Here is a 16,366-nt window from a genome sequence, read left to right on the forward strand (position 1 = left end):
ATCGATACACGTTCTTAGGTCACCTTCCTTTTTCGGGACGAAGAACAAAGCTGAGGAAGCCGGGGATTTCGAGGGGCGGATGAATCCGTTAGCCAAGTACTGGTCCAAGTATTGCCTGAGATGGAGGTTTTCTGGTTCAGTGAGGGCATATATTCTGCTGCACGGAGGGGTGGACCCAGGTATCAGGTCTATCTGGCAGTCGTATGACCGATGTGGTGGCAGGGTGTTGGCTTGATCTTTCTGAAGGACGTTGCTGAACTCTTGGTATTCCAGAGGTAATCGGGGGTCCTCGGAAGTGATGGCTGCTAGCTTGATTTCGGACTGAGGATAACAGGTTGAAGCGCATTCTGGAAACCGAATTACCTTGGCTCGCCAGTTTATCTGAGGATTGTGCTTTTCCAACCAAGGCATTCCCAGAATCACCTGAAACTGCGGGGCCTTGATTACATCAAACACGATCTTCTCCCGATGTCCGCCTTCACATAGCAACGTTACCTCCATGGTGGTATGAGAAACTGGTCCGGAAGCTATTTCAGTACCATCCACTGTAGTGATTGCGTCCTTTATCATCTTGGGACATAGGGGAAGATCCATCCTGGTAGCCAAGTCGTGGTCCACATAATTACCGATTGCTCCGCTATCAATGTATACTTTGATAGCATGCATGCGATCTGGTCTATTGGGACTTATGAGGACCATAGGCATAACCAAATGCGAGGTCAAGGAACTGGTTTTAACGCTCGGCAAGCGGACCTCTACGCTTGTCGGGCGAGGTCGTTTCCCGATTCCAGTTTCTCAGCATTTTTATCAGAAGCTCCTACGGTCTTCTTGACCGGTTTCACTGAGCAATCACGAAGGAAATGTCCAGAATTCCCACAGTATAGGCACAGCTGTAATTGCCTTCTTCTTTCCCGTTCTTTCTGAGTTAATGGTCCTTTTACTACTCCTATTTGCATTGGTTCCACGGAGTCATTCCCTTTAGCGGAGCTCTGAGGTCTCGAAAGTACCCGGGTTTCAAATCTGGATCGATCGTACTTCCTGTTCTGTAGCCGATGATCTAATTGGACCACTAGGTCGATATAATCTGAACAGTCTTGCGGCGGATTAACCACCTGTGCTAAAACGTCTTTAAGTTCCCCACGTAGGCCTCTGTAGAAGAGCGTGATTCTCTTATCTTCAGGCCACCTGGTCTCAACCACCAGTCTATTAAAGGACGCTATGTAAGCCAGGAGATCCTGATTACCTTGTCTGAGTGACAGGAGTTCATTGTCCAAGGCCTGCCCCTGTGAATGTCTTGCGAACAACTTTTCCATACTGGTCTGAAAGTCTTGAAAGTGATAGAGGAGCGGGTCATCCTGTGTCACGAGAGGAATGGACCAATCTGTAGCACTACCGCTAAGATAGGAGAGTACAAACGCTACCTTGGCTTGGTCCGTTGGGAATGCGGCGGGTCTACACAGAAAGTGCAAGCGGCATTGATTGATGAATACTGCATATCGCTTTGGATCTCCGGAAAAACGTTCGGGCGGGGCCAAAGGCACATTCCCTGGCAGATTAATTTGCACCGGATTACTTGAAGTTGTAGGCGTGCCGCCCCCTCCATAGAGAGGCAGTGGCGTCTGTCCCGCTTGAGCCTGTAGCAACTGTCTGGCCAGATCATCAGTCCGTTCCTTGGCCATGATCAACTCCCTTCGTAAAGCGTTTGTTTCTTGGCGAGATGCGTGTACTTCTGCCCTTAGTTCCCCAAGCATTTGAGCCAGTTGATCTGTGTTCGAGGTTTCCATTGCGCCTGGGTGGGAATATTGCGGTAGGCTTCGCGTTCTGTAACGCTCACCTGAATCCCTCGGAGGCGCAGGTCTGGGCGGGGGGTTCTCGGAGTCTTCTAGGGTCACGCGCAGGCCTCGAATGCCACCCTGGAAAGGCCCTCTCCTCACTGAGATCTTGATCTGAAGGGTGAGGTGTCTGCAATTGTGAGAGCAAGGGGTTAATAGGATATATAAGCCTGACAGGCAAGCTGACTCCCCTTCCTGGTAATCCCCACGTAGTTCGTAGGCTAAATGTGCTCACCTTATATAGGTGAAAGCGGAGCTCTCCATCCTGCGTCTGTGCAGGGGCGCCGAAGCCAGTTACTTCACTGGTTGATTGTCCAGCCTCTTGGTTGCAGAGGATGAAGATTTGGAGCTAGGCCGTCGTTAGCAGCACGAACGGCGGTTGCTTGAATGGAGAGCGATGGAAATGCGAAGGTATTGCAGGCAAGTAAGTAAGAAATGTCAATTCGAAGTTTAAAGCACTTCTTAATGTCTCTTTTCCTTTTTCAGGTTGCAGAAGCAGCTGGGTAGAAAAATAGATGTCGAGGAATGCGCCGAGGAGTGAGAAAGATGGGAGCTGGCCAAAACACGTGCGTATGGATGGAGTTTTGTATTTCTTAATGATGTCCTTTTGTTTTGCAGATGCGAGTAGCAGCGTCGGCGGAGGCGAGAAGAATGCAGCGCAGGTAGGAAAAGGTTCACGAAGGTTACTAACCAATGTCCTTGCTTCCACAGGGTGACAAAAAATAGAGAGCTGCAGCCCGTGGCTTGATATGCACCGATGGATTGGGTAAGTGCTGCGCTGGTTTTATCTCGTGCTAACCTGGTGTTCTTTTCCCTTCTCAGATGCTGCTGAAGACAAAGATGGTATTTCAGAAGGTAAGATTACGGATTTCTCTTCCCTAGATGCAGAAGTTGCAGATTCTCTGGAGCTGACACGGTGAGCGTCCTGCTGCTATTGCAGAGTAACGCGAAGCACGTTGCTCTGATCGGGCGTGGTTTAAATAGCCTACTGGAGTGCTTAGGTGTCTCCTTCCACAGCAGCCTCGCCCAGGAAAGAAGTCCCAGCTTCCAGAATAGTTCCAGTATCCAGTCCCAGGGAGTGGTGCTGGCCACACCCAGAAGGTAAAGTAGTTCCAGCCATGGATGGATGAGGATTTCATCCTGCAGGTGAGTGAGCAGCATGGTCTGCAGCAGGTAGGTCCACCCAAGCACCCTTCCTTGCATCATGAGCCCGGCACGTCCTGTGCCGGGACTGGGTCCCCTTATGAGCCTGGCGCCACTGGCGCCAGGACAAGGTCCATAAGGCCCCTATGGGAGCCGATGGGAGCCTGGAAATGAAGTTGTGACCTGGCTTCCGAGGCAGTTGGGCTAAACCTGACTCCTTGGAAGCTGCGGTCATGACAATACCTTTGAGTTAGTTTTAGAATGCGAGGGCTAGGATAGGATTTCAGACAAGGACATTTTTGCTTTGGACATCTTGACACAGGACAGACCTTTTTGTTTTTGGTTGAGGGAGGGAAACGCCTCCTAGAGTAGGGAACAGTAAGGCATTTCCCAACCCCCTTTTATTATTTGAATAAACCATTTGTTTTTAATGGGCTCTAGTATGGGAGATAGAAGTTTGGCTGGCACAATGATGCCACTTGTGGAAAGAATTGCATTATTAAATGAGCCTAAAGCACAGGCTGAATTGGAAGACTTCATAATAGGTTTCTTAAATGTGAAGGCAGCCTCTGTGGAGTAACTGGTTTCCATGGCTGGTGCAAGCCCTTTATTTGAGGAGCTGATGAGCATTGGGCTTAGCTTTGTAAAGTTAGTTCAAAACCAATAATCAAGTGATCTGACCACTCTGTTTGACAAATGTACCTTAGTTAAATAGTAAGTTAATAGAAGAAAAAATATGATCAAACGTACAAATACCAACATTGGTGGGTCCAGTATTTGGTGGAAAAAATCCAAGCAAAGTCATACTGTCTGAAGTGCTGGTGGAAAGTTTGGTTAGAAGGTCAAACCACAAATTGAAGTCACTCAATACTAAACGATAAGGAAACTTAACAAAATGTGCATTACAAGGTCTGACAATTCATCTGAAAAAAAAGAGCAGCCTCAGTAAATCATCAAAATGCTACGTTTGGTGGAATCTGGGAGAGCACAGTTGAGTATAGCTTCAACCGATTTTAAAATTGATAGTTCTATGCTTTTAAATGCAATTGTATGTATAAGAACAGTTTTGCCACCCTGGCCCCATGCAATGGTCCGTTTGTAGAAAGCTAATAAACACTTGGCTCTTTGCTCCAGTACCAGAAGGAAATGCCAAGGAAGCATAGACCCAGTGGGAAACAAGAAACGCAGTGTTAGGCAGAATCCTGTGCAGTGCCCTTAGAGACCACCACACCTGATTAAGACTACAGGTGGCAATACAAGTTTTACCTTTGGTACAAGCCTGTACTACTAAGTTATAGTGGTAGCAGTAGCAGAGCAGCCAGGCTTATCGAGTATATGAGCAGTAGCAGAGATTACACAAAGGGACCACAATTACTTTGACTCAAGCAAACACTGACTCAAGGTTTCAGGTAAAAAATATAAGTACATTTATTTTTAAACCATCAGTTATAAACATAATACCTCTATTAAACTTTAAACAAAACCACACATTAAATATACAAGTAACCAATTTCTTTTGTACAGTAAGTCTCAAGGTAAGTACCCTGTGTTGGAATGAACCAGTGTTATGAACAAAACGCAATACCGCGGATACGGTTGCGATCACTTTTTGACAGTTCGGTCTACTAAATAAAAACGTATCCGTGACATGAAATGCTACCGGGGCAAAAACACACTTAGCACCTGAGGTACCCAGAGGGAGTTGGAGGCAAAAATCACAGGCAATATTTAGGTTAGGCAGACAGTATTGAGAAACACTCAGAAACAGGAGTTCAAAAGTCAAGGGGTCGGAGCCAGGGTTAGGTGACGCCGGAGACCAATGCCGAAGATCACACCGTTAGACAGTTCACGATTCAGTGTAGCCAAAAAGTACTTGGATATTGTCAATGTTCGGAAGCAAAAGTTATAAGAAGGAGGGAAGACCAGGACGAGCCTTGAAGATGAAGAAAAGGGATTCACCCAGTTTCCTTGAGTAGAACACAGTACCTTATTCCAACGATGCAGCTGGTGCCCTGGCAGTTGTTCCTGTTGGTTTCCCGCAGACCCACGATTCCTGGAGCTTCGTTGTGAAGGATGACGTCTGAAGGGGGTCTGCACCACTCAGGGCTGAAGCTGGCAGCAGCAACAACGAAAAGGTGTGCTCCTTAAAAACAGGAGAGGCTCAGCAGGTGGCTATCCGGACCACTACAGCAGTGTGCAGCGATGTCGACCACGGCGGAGATCTCTGGCTGAAGAAGGTGAGCTGGTTATCCCCACTAGGCTCAAGGGAACAAAACTCCGGACTGGATCTCCTCTTTGTCGTTGAAGGGAAGATAGCTCAGGACTGCAGCAGGGCTTCACCGGGACGGGGTAGTTGCAGCAGCCGTCGTTCTTTCCGCTTCTCTTCGGTTCCTTGTAGTTCCAGAGGCGACTTCTAGCCCATGAGACCTGTCTTTAATGCACAAAACCCCCATTCACACAGCCTGGCCATCAATCATGCAGCAGGGGGGTTGTCCAGCCGGGACAACCACCTCAGCCAATCCTGGCAAAGTGCGACTCGGGTTTCCAAGGATACCCTGTGCAGGGGGTGACTACAGCCCTTCCCCCACATTCAGTCTACCTAGACACCCATGCGCCAAGAGAAGGGCAAAAGACAGTGAACAAAGAAGGCAAACCTAGTTTGCTGCACAAAGTAAAACACAAGAAGGACTTTAACAAAAAGAAATGGCGAATAAACCCAACCGGAGCCAAAAGAAAGCCGATTTGGTCAAGCGGGTTTATGTTCGAGGCTAATATAATAGCCAAGAACAGTACCACGTTTATCTGATATAATCGCGGTAGAAAAGTTAGGGTAGATACCACTGCCACCAGCCAAGTCTAATTGTTAAGAGCGAAACAATGCTCAGGGAGGTACAGACAGAAAAGGGGTACAGATTAGCCCTTTCCAGTACTCCATGTAAGATGGGGTGTACTGGGTCTTTGTTAAGAATGACTATGTAATGTAATGTAAATGGCAACTTTACCTTTCTCTGGGGGACAGTAGTCAGCCCCAGGGAAATGGAGTCAGAAGGAAGTCTGAAGGTGCTGTGTAACCCATACAAGAACAGGGGCACTTGGAGCGGTGTGCTCCAGTGCCCAGGATCATACAATGATTAAAATCACATAGGCCAAAACACATGTAAGAGTGGAAAAGGGATGTACACTCTTACCAGGTGGAAAAATAAACTCCAGAAATCCAGCAAAGCTGCTGGGGGACTCACTAGGTGAGGGATATTAGCCCTAGATGGAGAATTCTGCCTAACACGCAGGGAGGAACCCATGACCCCTAACTTAATCTCCACTAACTGGAGACCCATGTTAGTCCACAGAGGAAACTTAGGTAGGTAAAGACCCCCACATGGGCTGGGATGGGCAGGCAGGAACCAGAATCCTCTAACCTAAATGCCTGCATCAGCCAGGTACACATACCACTAGAGTAATGGAGGAAAACTACCACTCCTCAACATGCCTGCCAACTAGTCGGACAAACTACAATACCAAATGCACAGTATAATCATGGATGTTGAGAACAGAAACGCAAAGACGAAGGTAAGGAAAACCTGCTAACCGAACTCTAAAACCTCAACTTTCCGAATACACTTCTCATACAGAAACTTGCACAACCACGTCCCTGCACAGCAATCCGCACGTACTTCACCACATTACAACAGACAAACAATACATAACTGTCAGAACAGCACATGGGAATTCGCACCGACCCAAAAACCTCACTTAAGCTCAGTGAACGGTGCAAATCGAACTGAAGCTGACAACATGACATCACAACTCTCACGTATCTATTCCCACTACACCCTACTAAACCCACCCACCCCCACTTCGCCCCTTTTTGTTCACACCCTCCCTTTCCGATCCGCCAGAGTGTCTGGGGACCACTCCCTTTTTAACATTAACTAAACTTTTCTAGCTGGGATGGGTGGCGAGCTAGAAGAAAGACTCTGACCAGAGGACATGTTTAACTGTAGTTTTATTTAATATCAAAATGCCTCACTGACCCTACTCCTAAAAGTGAGTTCCCGTCCTAACAAAACTAAGGTGCTCGTCTACAGACAAAAAAATATCTCTAGGTTTGGACCGAGGACTACTCACTAAACTGGCCCTACCACTTAGTAAAATGAAAAGGAAATGGGTTGTGCGCCCTGCACTCTTGGTTCTTCACAAAGGTATCTCCAGCTGTCCCAGCAGTCCCTCCTGGTTCTGAGTCCAATGGTTATGAGTAAACAAATGTTCCACTCAAAGAAAAGGTTTTTGTCAGTCTATCCAAAGTACCTCAAAATTCCCCAGTTAGAACAAAGTCTCAAGTTCCTGAAAATAAAATTTCAACATTTCTTTAGTTGGAGGGATATTTCCCTGATCCCTCTCCACCAACTTACCACACTTCAAGCAACTTTTGGGTATCTCTGTGCTACACTGATATATGCTTTTCACTCTACTTATTATGGCCTTGGGGATCTTTGGGGGGTCCCCTGATGCAATATCATTTAGCTCACTATGGTTCCTATAAACCCTCTTTGCTTCTGGTTCTCGGTTTTCTTGGGTCCATGTGACCCTTCTCGAGGGATATGCTGTTTGGGTTAGCTGGGTTTCTGTAATGCTTTGACTCGTCTCGTTCTCCAGCATGGGGTCTGCAATGGATTCACATGCTCCTGAATATTCCCCGTCGTCAGGCTGGGAATCCTCGGTAAAAGAATCAGTTTCAGTTTCGTTTCTGAACTGTCTTTCTGCTAATAACCAATCACTGCTCTCGGGGTCATACTGCCCCCAGTCCATAACTGGCTGCTTCAGATTTTTACTGCATGTTCAAGTGTTGGGAGTCCTCGTGTTTAGCTCTCCAGCTTTTTACTGCATATTGCATTTTCTAAAGAGTTTACTCTTATTTTTTTTGGTCAATTTGAGCCTCAAGCTCCACCAATTAATCTTCTGATCAACGAGGACCCGCTTCAGAAATCTCTACACCCCTCAAGGGCGATATATTTTTTTTTCTTTAGAATTTCACTTCTTGGTTTCCAGAAGATCTTGGAGGCCTACCCCTCGTGGTAATGGCCGAAGACAAAGGAGACTCGACCTTCACGCGGATACATCGCATGTCGAGGAGGCCTGTGCGTTCTGCAAGGACATGTCCTCCCGGACCATGAAGGGCCGTCACAATAGACTCGCTGACTGGCTGGAGCCCCGGCAGCGTACCTCTTCCAAGAGGAAATCCAAGCGGTTTTCTAAGACCTTTGAGGGCGCTCCGACGATGGGGGCCCAAAATAAGGCTAAGCACCGCGTGTCCGCGGGCAGTGGGAGTGCCGTTGGTACGGGCTCCTTGGCTGCCAGGCCGGGCGCAGCATCACCAATGCCGTCAACCACGAGCCAACGCTACGGCTTGATGAAGCGGAAGTCGGACAACCCGGGGAAGCTTCTGGAGAAGTCCCGGTCGGTTCCGACAGAGAAAGCCAAGGGGGAGCAAGGCAGTGGCCCTCCCCCCACGGTGAAGGCCTCAGACGCGCCCAAGGTCGTGAAGGCCCTGATTCACCAGGCTAAGGCCTCGATTGAGGGGGTGGAAGCGTCCCTGGCGAAGACTGCAGGGACGGCCCCAGTGGAGGCGGCCCCCAAGCCAAGAGTTTCCCTGCCCAGAAGGAGGGAGTCCTCTTTCACGCCCATCGATAAGACCCACGTGAAGCCCCTGGGTGAGAAAAGGGGGGGGCATGATAGTCCTACGGAACTCGGATATCTACTCCAAGGACAAGCTTTCAGGACTCAAGTCAGTGCTTGACAAGCAATTTGCCGAAGTCGGAGCTTATGGGAAGGACCCCGACGAGGCGGACGTGGAAAGCGACGGGGAGACGTCGAGGAATGGCAGGTCGATTAAGAGCCGGAGGACTCTACACCACTGCCGACACTACCGTCGCAACCGCTGCCTCCACCGGCAGACAGGTCGGAGGACATCTTGCTAGCCTTGCACACGCTGTGCACAGAAGTAAGGACAAGGATGGCCCTTGCCTCCGGCTGGCTATCCAGCGGCGCCTGGACCATCGGAGAGCCCACCATCCAAGCGCAAACGGGTCCATCCTCCTCCGCCCTTCCATCCTTCAACTCCATCCCCTCCACCAAGGGACGAGACAGACGGCGATGACGGGGACGGACGATGACGGACTGATCTTTGGCGCCCCCACCCCAGGCTTCTCCTCCTGACGAAATTGGCTCCTTTCACGCCATGATCGTTATGGCCTCAGAGCTTTTTCAGCTATGCCCCGAAGAGCAGGAGGAGGGATTCCTTTACCAACGACGAGAAACCAAGAGGAACACCATGCTCTCGGTCCCGTTGTTGGAAAACATCTGGGACGAGGGACTGGCCCTCCTGAAGAACCCATCCTCGGCCCGGCGAAGAGGGACCGGTATGCAAAGTAGTACCGGGTTCCAGACTCTGCACCAATGTGCCTCAGAGCGCAGCTGTCCTCGGACTCGGTGGTCTCCGCGGCGGCCAAGAAGAACTCAGCTGGGGCAACGGCGTCTACTTCCACTTCCCCGCCAGACGGTGAGGGGAAGAAGCTGGACACCATGGGACGTCGGGTCATCTCGTCGGTGGCGACGACCATTACAGTGGCCAACGCTCTTGCTATCGTGGCCCGCTACGATAGGGAGCTGTGGTTTAAAATCGCCCCCCTCCTGGACTTCCTCCCAGACAAGAGGGCGGAAGTCCTTGAAATATTGCAAGAAGGCGAGGTGGCTTCGGACCACGCCATCACGGTGGCCACGGACATCGCTGACACAGGCTTCCACCAGATGGGCAACAGCGTTTGCCTTCACCAGCGGGGCTGGCTCAGGGCCACTGACTTCCGTCAGCACGTTCAGACGAGGTTACTGGATATGTCCTTCGACGGGAACAACTTATTCGGCAAGGCAGTGGACGAGACGCTGCAGGCCATCAAGGCAGACACCGGGACGGCCCGTGCATTGGGCACGCTCCATCGACGGCTGTCCTTTCGGCCCTCTGGAGGCAAGTCACAGGGTGCCTCTAAAGGATTCGGAGGCAGCTCTTCTTCATACCGGCAGGTGGCCCATTCCTCATCGCACGAAGCCTAGAGGCCGCAACAAGGCCGGCAGACATCGTCGTCGCAAAGGGGCCCAAGGTGGTAAGGCCTTGGTGAAGCAGAACTGAACCTGCCGTGACGTCGGGCCCCCACCCAAGCACCCCAGTGGGAGGCCGGCTGGCGAACTTCATCGGCGCGTGGAAATCCATCTCCACAGACCGTTGGGTGCTGGATATCCTGGCCCACGGGCACACTCTGGAGTTCCAAAGGATGTGTGCCTGTTTTCCACCCGTGGCCAGACAAGAAAACCACATTCCTCAACTACTTCTAGAGGTACGAGCAATGCTAAAGAAGGGCGCGATAGAGCTCGTCCCAAAGAGGCTCGGGAGTATACTCACGGTACTTCTTCGCTCGAAAGAAGACCGGTGGCTGGTGGCCCATCCTGGATCTACGCCGGTTCAACTAATACATAAAATCCCAGAAATTCTGGGTGGTCACCCTTCAGCACGTGCTGGGACAGCTGGAAGAAGGGGACTTCCTGTCATCGCTGGACCTGGTGGATGCCTACTTCCATTCACAAGGGGCACCGAACGTTCCTGCACTTCTTGGTCCAAGGACGGCACTACCAGTTCAGGGCCCTCCCCTTCGGTCTGAAGTCGGCCCCAAGGGTCTTCACCAAGTGCCTGGCACTGGTGGCGGTGCGGCTGCGCCTGCAGGGATCCACGTCTACCCCTACCTGGACGATTGGCTCATCCGAGCGAAGTCAAAGGAACTCTACGTCGAACACACAGCTAGGACGGTCTGCCTGCTCACAGAACTGGGGTTCGAGGGGATTGGGTCCTCCGACGTATTCCATATCTATGACAGTAATCACCACAGCTGTGCTGCTTCAGAAAATCTTTCTGCGTCGATACGCTGTCCTCGAGGGCCTCCGTCGAGCCGACGCCACCCGATGTTATAAGTAGGACGCATGACACCCGTAGCCTCAGTTACGTTTTTTTCCACGATTGTGTTCGCTTCAGAGATCTCGGCGCGCCTCGACTCTTGTGAGTTCTGTTCCTCAAACCTGTTCGTTAGTGACTATCTGATGTCCTCGTCTTCTTCTACCCCGCGGCCGCGTTTTAAGAAGTGTCGGGAATGTTGGTCCAAGATGTCGTTGACGGATACGCACATCGCTTGCCTCTGGTGCCTCGGTGGGGACCACGACACGGATGAGTGTGTGGACTGCCAGTCGCTTACTTCGAAGGCCTTGCGGGAGCGTAAGAAGAAGCTTTCTGTAGTAAGGTGGCTAAACCCCGGAAGTCGAGGTCCACTGGCCTTTCAACTGAGTATTCGAGGGGTGACTCTCCGCAGAGTTGTCGTCGGTTAGGGGGTCCTCGGTCCCGGAGTAGGTCCTGCCATTCCTCTGCCTCTTCGAGGCACTCACGGAAGTGCTGTCACCGGTCGCCTTCCTCGTCCGAGGATTCCGCCTGTCGGCGGGTTCCTTGTCCCAACAAGCATTCCCCTCCTACCGAATGGGATTCCTTTTGGCAGGAGATGATGGCGATTTTTCAGTCGCAGGGCTCCGGTCCATCCACGCTGTCTAACAACGCCGGCCGTGACCGTGCTAGAGACACCACTTGCATGCCTTCGGGCTCGAGTGGTCATCGCGATCACTGGGCGCCTTCAAGGTCCCGATCGGACAAGGTTGGTCGCTCTAGGCATGCCCACTCCAGGTCCTGGTCCTCGACGCCCTCGAGACCGTTGGAGCCTGTGAAGTCTTTGAAGAAGACATCGACGCCTGCGGGACTCTTTCGAGGCTCCGCCTCCGAGAAAGCAGTCAACGCCGTCGGAGCCAGGCTGTCGAAGGACACGCTCGGGGCTCCGCACTCGAGGACTGTGTCGAAGCTGTCGGTGCCACGCTCGACATCGACGCCGATTCCATCGGCGCCTTTCGAGGCTGTTTTGTCGGAGGTACCCCGTGGCACGGTGGAACCCCCTAGAAAGGCTCTGGCCAAGGCTAAAAATGTCTTTGTCCCTTTTTCTGTGCCCTCATTCCAGCCTCCGGAATATATTTCTGAGGTGGATGAAGGGTCTGATGAAGGTATGGTTCCTGAGGAGGTACCTGATGAGATTTTTTCTGGGCATAGTCAGATTGAAGACTTGCAGCAGTCATTGCACGACGCTAGTGGTCTGGACACCTCTCCGGAGGTGGAGTTCTGTAGGCCTGAGCCTGGCACCCATGCCGAGTCCTCGTACCGGCGCCTTATGTCGAGGGTAACGGAATACTTGGGGTGGTCTGTGCCACCAGTGGATTTTCTGCAGGATGACCTGATGGATATCCTCGACCAAGATCCACCAACTGACCCGGTAGTGCCATTCCATATGGCCTTGCAAAGAAGGGTGGCGGCGGCTTGGACTGCCCCGGAGAGTCTCCCGGCAGTGAGCAAGTCTTTGCCGCGAAAATACTGTCCAGCCAGTAGCGACCCCTGCTACTTGACCACACACCCCATGCCGAAGAGTTTGGTGGTGCAGGCGGCTACGGCCCCAGCAAAGCAGGTGTCATACCCTACCATCCCTCCTGATGGGGACGACAAGCGCTTTGATGGCTGGGCGAAGAAAGTGTTTTCTTCTGGGGGTATGGCTTTGCAGGCAGCCAACTCCATGTGTGCCTCGTCACGTTTCACGCACACTCTGTGGGACTGTATTTCGTTAGTGGCTGATCATATTCCCGAAAGGGGGGGGGGGCAGGATGGTTTTCTTGCCATGTAGCAGGATGGCAAGGATGCCATGTGTGAGTCCGTTCAGTCGGGTCTGGACATGGCAGATTGTCAGCCGGTCCATGGCGGCGAGCACCGTAATACGCAGGTTTGCGTGGTTGTGGAAGTCGGGGTTTGCTCCTGATGTGCAAGCCCGACTCCTCAACATGCCCTTTGATGGTGAACATCTTTTTGGCAGCAAGGCTGACGAGAGCCTTGAGAGGTTGCAGACTTCCAAAGCTGCAGCAAATTCTTTGAGTGCTGCAGTTCGCCAACTTCTGCCTTTTCGTCCTAGGGTACAGCAATGGAGGGGAGCTTCCTTTCGTTATTACTCATCCTTTAGTAGATTGAGAGGAGCTGCAAGTCAAAGGGGCCACCGTAGGAGTGCCAGTGGTGGAAAACAGGATACTTGAGGTGCCAAGGCAGCTCGGGCAGTTGCCTCTTTACCCTCAGGCAATGCCACAGCCGCTTCAGCTCAGTCATGAGGCCATGTCCCATGGTTCGCCGGTTGGGGGGAAGGCTGGCGCAGCATCTTGTAGAATGGCGTGCCATTACTTCAGATGTGTGGGTTCTGGAGATCATAGCCCACGGCTACTGTCTTCCTTTCCGGCAGAGGCTAGGCGACAATCCACCAGGGAATCTTTGAAGAGTCCGGATCTGCTCCTTGCGCAGGAAATTCAGTCCCTGCTGGAGAAAGGCGCCATAGAACTGGTGCATGTAGTGGAGAGGAACAAGGGATGGTATTCCCCTTATTTTTTGATTTCCAAGAAAGACGGGGGATTGAGACCCATCATGGATTTGCAGTTTGAACAAGCTCCTCAGGAAGGACAAGTTCAAGATGCTTACTCTCTCTCAAGTCCTCCAGGCCCTTCAACTTCAGGACTGGTTGGTGTCTCTCGACCTCAAGGACGCTTAATTTCATGTGCCGATCCATCCCAAGCACAAGAAGTACCTGAGGTTCGCGGTTGGCGACTCTCACTTTCAGTTTCGGGTCCTGCCGTTGGGATTGACCTCCGCCCCGAGGGTCTTTACCAAGCTCATGGTGGTGGTGGCAGCATACATCAGGCGAGGGAGGGTCCTGGGGGGATTCATGTCTACCCCTACCTGGACAACTGGCTGATCTGGGCGTGCTCTCCCGAGCTAGCTTTGGATCATCTCGGTGTCACCTGCTGGGCTTCTCCCTGAATTTCAAGAAGTTGCACCTGACACCTTCCCAACAGCTCCAGTACATCGGGGCTGTGTTGGATATGTCCTTGGGGAAGTGTTCGCCTCCCAAGGTAAGGGCTCATCACATTGTGCAGATGGTGGACAAGTTTCAACATGCCCAGAGTCTCCCGGCTTTCAAATTCTTAAGGTTGCTCGGCCTCATGGCTTCCTGCATTTATCCGGTGCCAGAGGCCAAGCTGCGGATGAGATCCCTGCAATGGGTCCTCAAGATGCAGTGATCCGGCAAGATTGATTGATATTTTATTTCTATCGCACTCGTACACAAGTGTTTCAGAGCGCGACAAGGCAATGGAGGGGAACAGCAGAGACCAAAACGGCGATCTTACTAGGCCCAGTGACATTGAGAACGCTCAAGTGCATGGGAGAGGGGGGAGGTGGAAAGTGCGAAGCAGAGGAGAAACAGATAAATAACAATAAATAAATAATAAAGGCAACAAACAGTGGTAATGCAGCCAGCAATTTGCAAGTGCTAGGTTTAAGGCAGCAGACAGAGTAGGTCTGATAAGTGCAGGAAGAAAAGGGGGGGCTTTATGGGTACAGATACGGACCCCAGTGCAAGGGGTGGCCTGGAGGCAGTGCGGGAGGGTGGCAGGATGAGCAGGTACCTGGGCCCAAAAGACAGTGGGTGGCCAGGTGCACGGTGCCAAGAGAGAACAGATCAGAAGGGGACAGGGGGAGCGAAGGCAGAAGAAAAGAGGAAGGTCTTGAGGTGCTTCTGGAACCGGAGATGGTTCTCCTCAAGTTTTAGAGTGGCAGGGAGGCTGTTCCAGAGGGAGGCCCCAGCCGAACACAAAGATCTACCCCAAGCTCATTTCTTAGAAAAACGACTGACCCTGAGTGAGTTGGAGGTAGAGGAACGAAGAGCTTGAGAGGGGAGGTATTTGTGGAGGGATAGCTGAAGGTATTTTTGACCCATGCCCCAGAAAGCCTTGTGGACAATGAAGAGGGTTTTGAATTTAATCCTTGCATCCACTGGGAGCCATTGGAGAGATTTCAGAGCTTTAGAGATACGATCCCAGGGCTTGAGGCCAAGGACAAGTCTTGCAGTCCTGTTATGGATTAGTTGCAAAGGGCGGAGAGTAGAGGCAGGTAGATTTAGATAGAGGCTGTTAGAATAGTCCAAGCTAGAGAGAACCGGAGCTTGAGATACCATGAGTTTCTGGGGGAAGGAGAGAAAAGGCAGAGTACCTGTGACGAGGTGCAGTCGGAAATGTGACTTTTTAGAGACCTCAGAGATCTGGGCGGAAAAGGAAAGGGTGGAGTCAAAGATGACCCCGAGGTTCTTCGCCTCGCAGGTGGGGGTAGGAGGAGGGCCCAGGGAGGCCAGCCAGAGAGTGAGGGGAAAGTATGGTTAAGGTGTGCCGATTAGGAGGATCTCGGTCTTGCTGGCATTCAGACAAAGATCTTTGGCGGCACACCAATCTTGAATGGCAGTTAGGCAATCGGAGATGGGAGAGGAGGTGGCAAAGGGCAGCCTGAAAATGAGTTGAGTGTTGTCAGCGTAGCACTGGAAATATGAGCAGTAAATGGTAATGCGGTGGGCAAGAGTTGCCAGGTATTGGTTGAAAAGCCAGGGCGAGAGGTTAGACCTCTGGAGAACACCACAGGTAGAGAGGAAGATGGATGAGAGGAAGGACCCAAATTGGACCTGGGAGGGTTGATCTGAGAGGAAAGAGGTCAGCCAGGCCAGAGCCTGATCAGTGATAGCCAGGTTTTCACGGAGACTGTTGAGCAGGATGGTATGGTTGACTGTGTCGAAGGCAGAAGAGAGATTGAGGAGGATGAGGACAGAGGGAATGTTAGAGTCAGGGATGGTGAGCAGATCCTCACAGATGTTTAGGAGAGCAGTTTCCGTGCTTCTGGCAGCTCTGGAGCCAGACTGGTGGTCATGGGGACGGCCAACAGAATTGGAATGAAGGTTAAGCTGAGAGATGGACAACTTTTCCAGGGGTTTGCTAAGAAAGGGAGTAATGGAAATTGGGCGATAGTTAGCTAGACAAGAAGGATCAGCTGTGGCTTTCTTGAGAAGAGGATGCACAAAGATGACTGATCCTGTTCAGATCCCACGCTCTGTCTCCCAGGACCTTCTGTGGTGTGTGAACAAAGGAAAACTGATAAAGGGGGAACCGTTTGGCAACCGTGGCCGGAGGTGACTGTAGTGACGGACGCTTCCCTCACAGGATGGGGTGCTCATGCCAACAACTTGACCACCAGCGGTCGTTGGTCTCTGTCCGAGTCCAGACTCCACATCAATCTGTTAGAGCTGAGAGCCATCAGGCTAGCCCTGAAGGCTTTTCTGCGCTTGGTAAGGGGGAAGAGTGCCCTGGTCATGACGGACTACACAATGGCCCTGCATTACCTCAACAAAAAAGGG

General features: G+C 51.5%; 1 protein-coding gene across 2 annotated transcripts in view; it reads left to right on the plus strand.

Moving 5' to 3' along the window:
- The window catches only part of ZDHHC20 (zinc finger DHHC-type palmitoyltransferase 20), a 1,413,520-nt gene that overhangs the window by 784,737 nt on the left and 612,417 nt on the right, over window positions 1–16,366 (plus strand). The window lies entirely within an intron of this gene.

This window comes from Ambystoma mexicanum, chromosome 7q (genome assembly GCF_040938575.1).
Source record: "Ambystoma mexicanum isolate Mex_15411 chromosome 7q, UKY_AmexF1_1, whole genome shotgun sequence".
NCBI lineage: Eukaryota > Metazoa > Chordata > Amphibia > Caudata > Ambystomatidae > Ambystoma > Ambystoma mexicanum.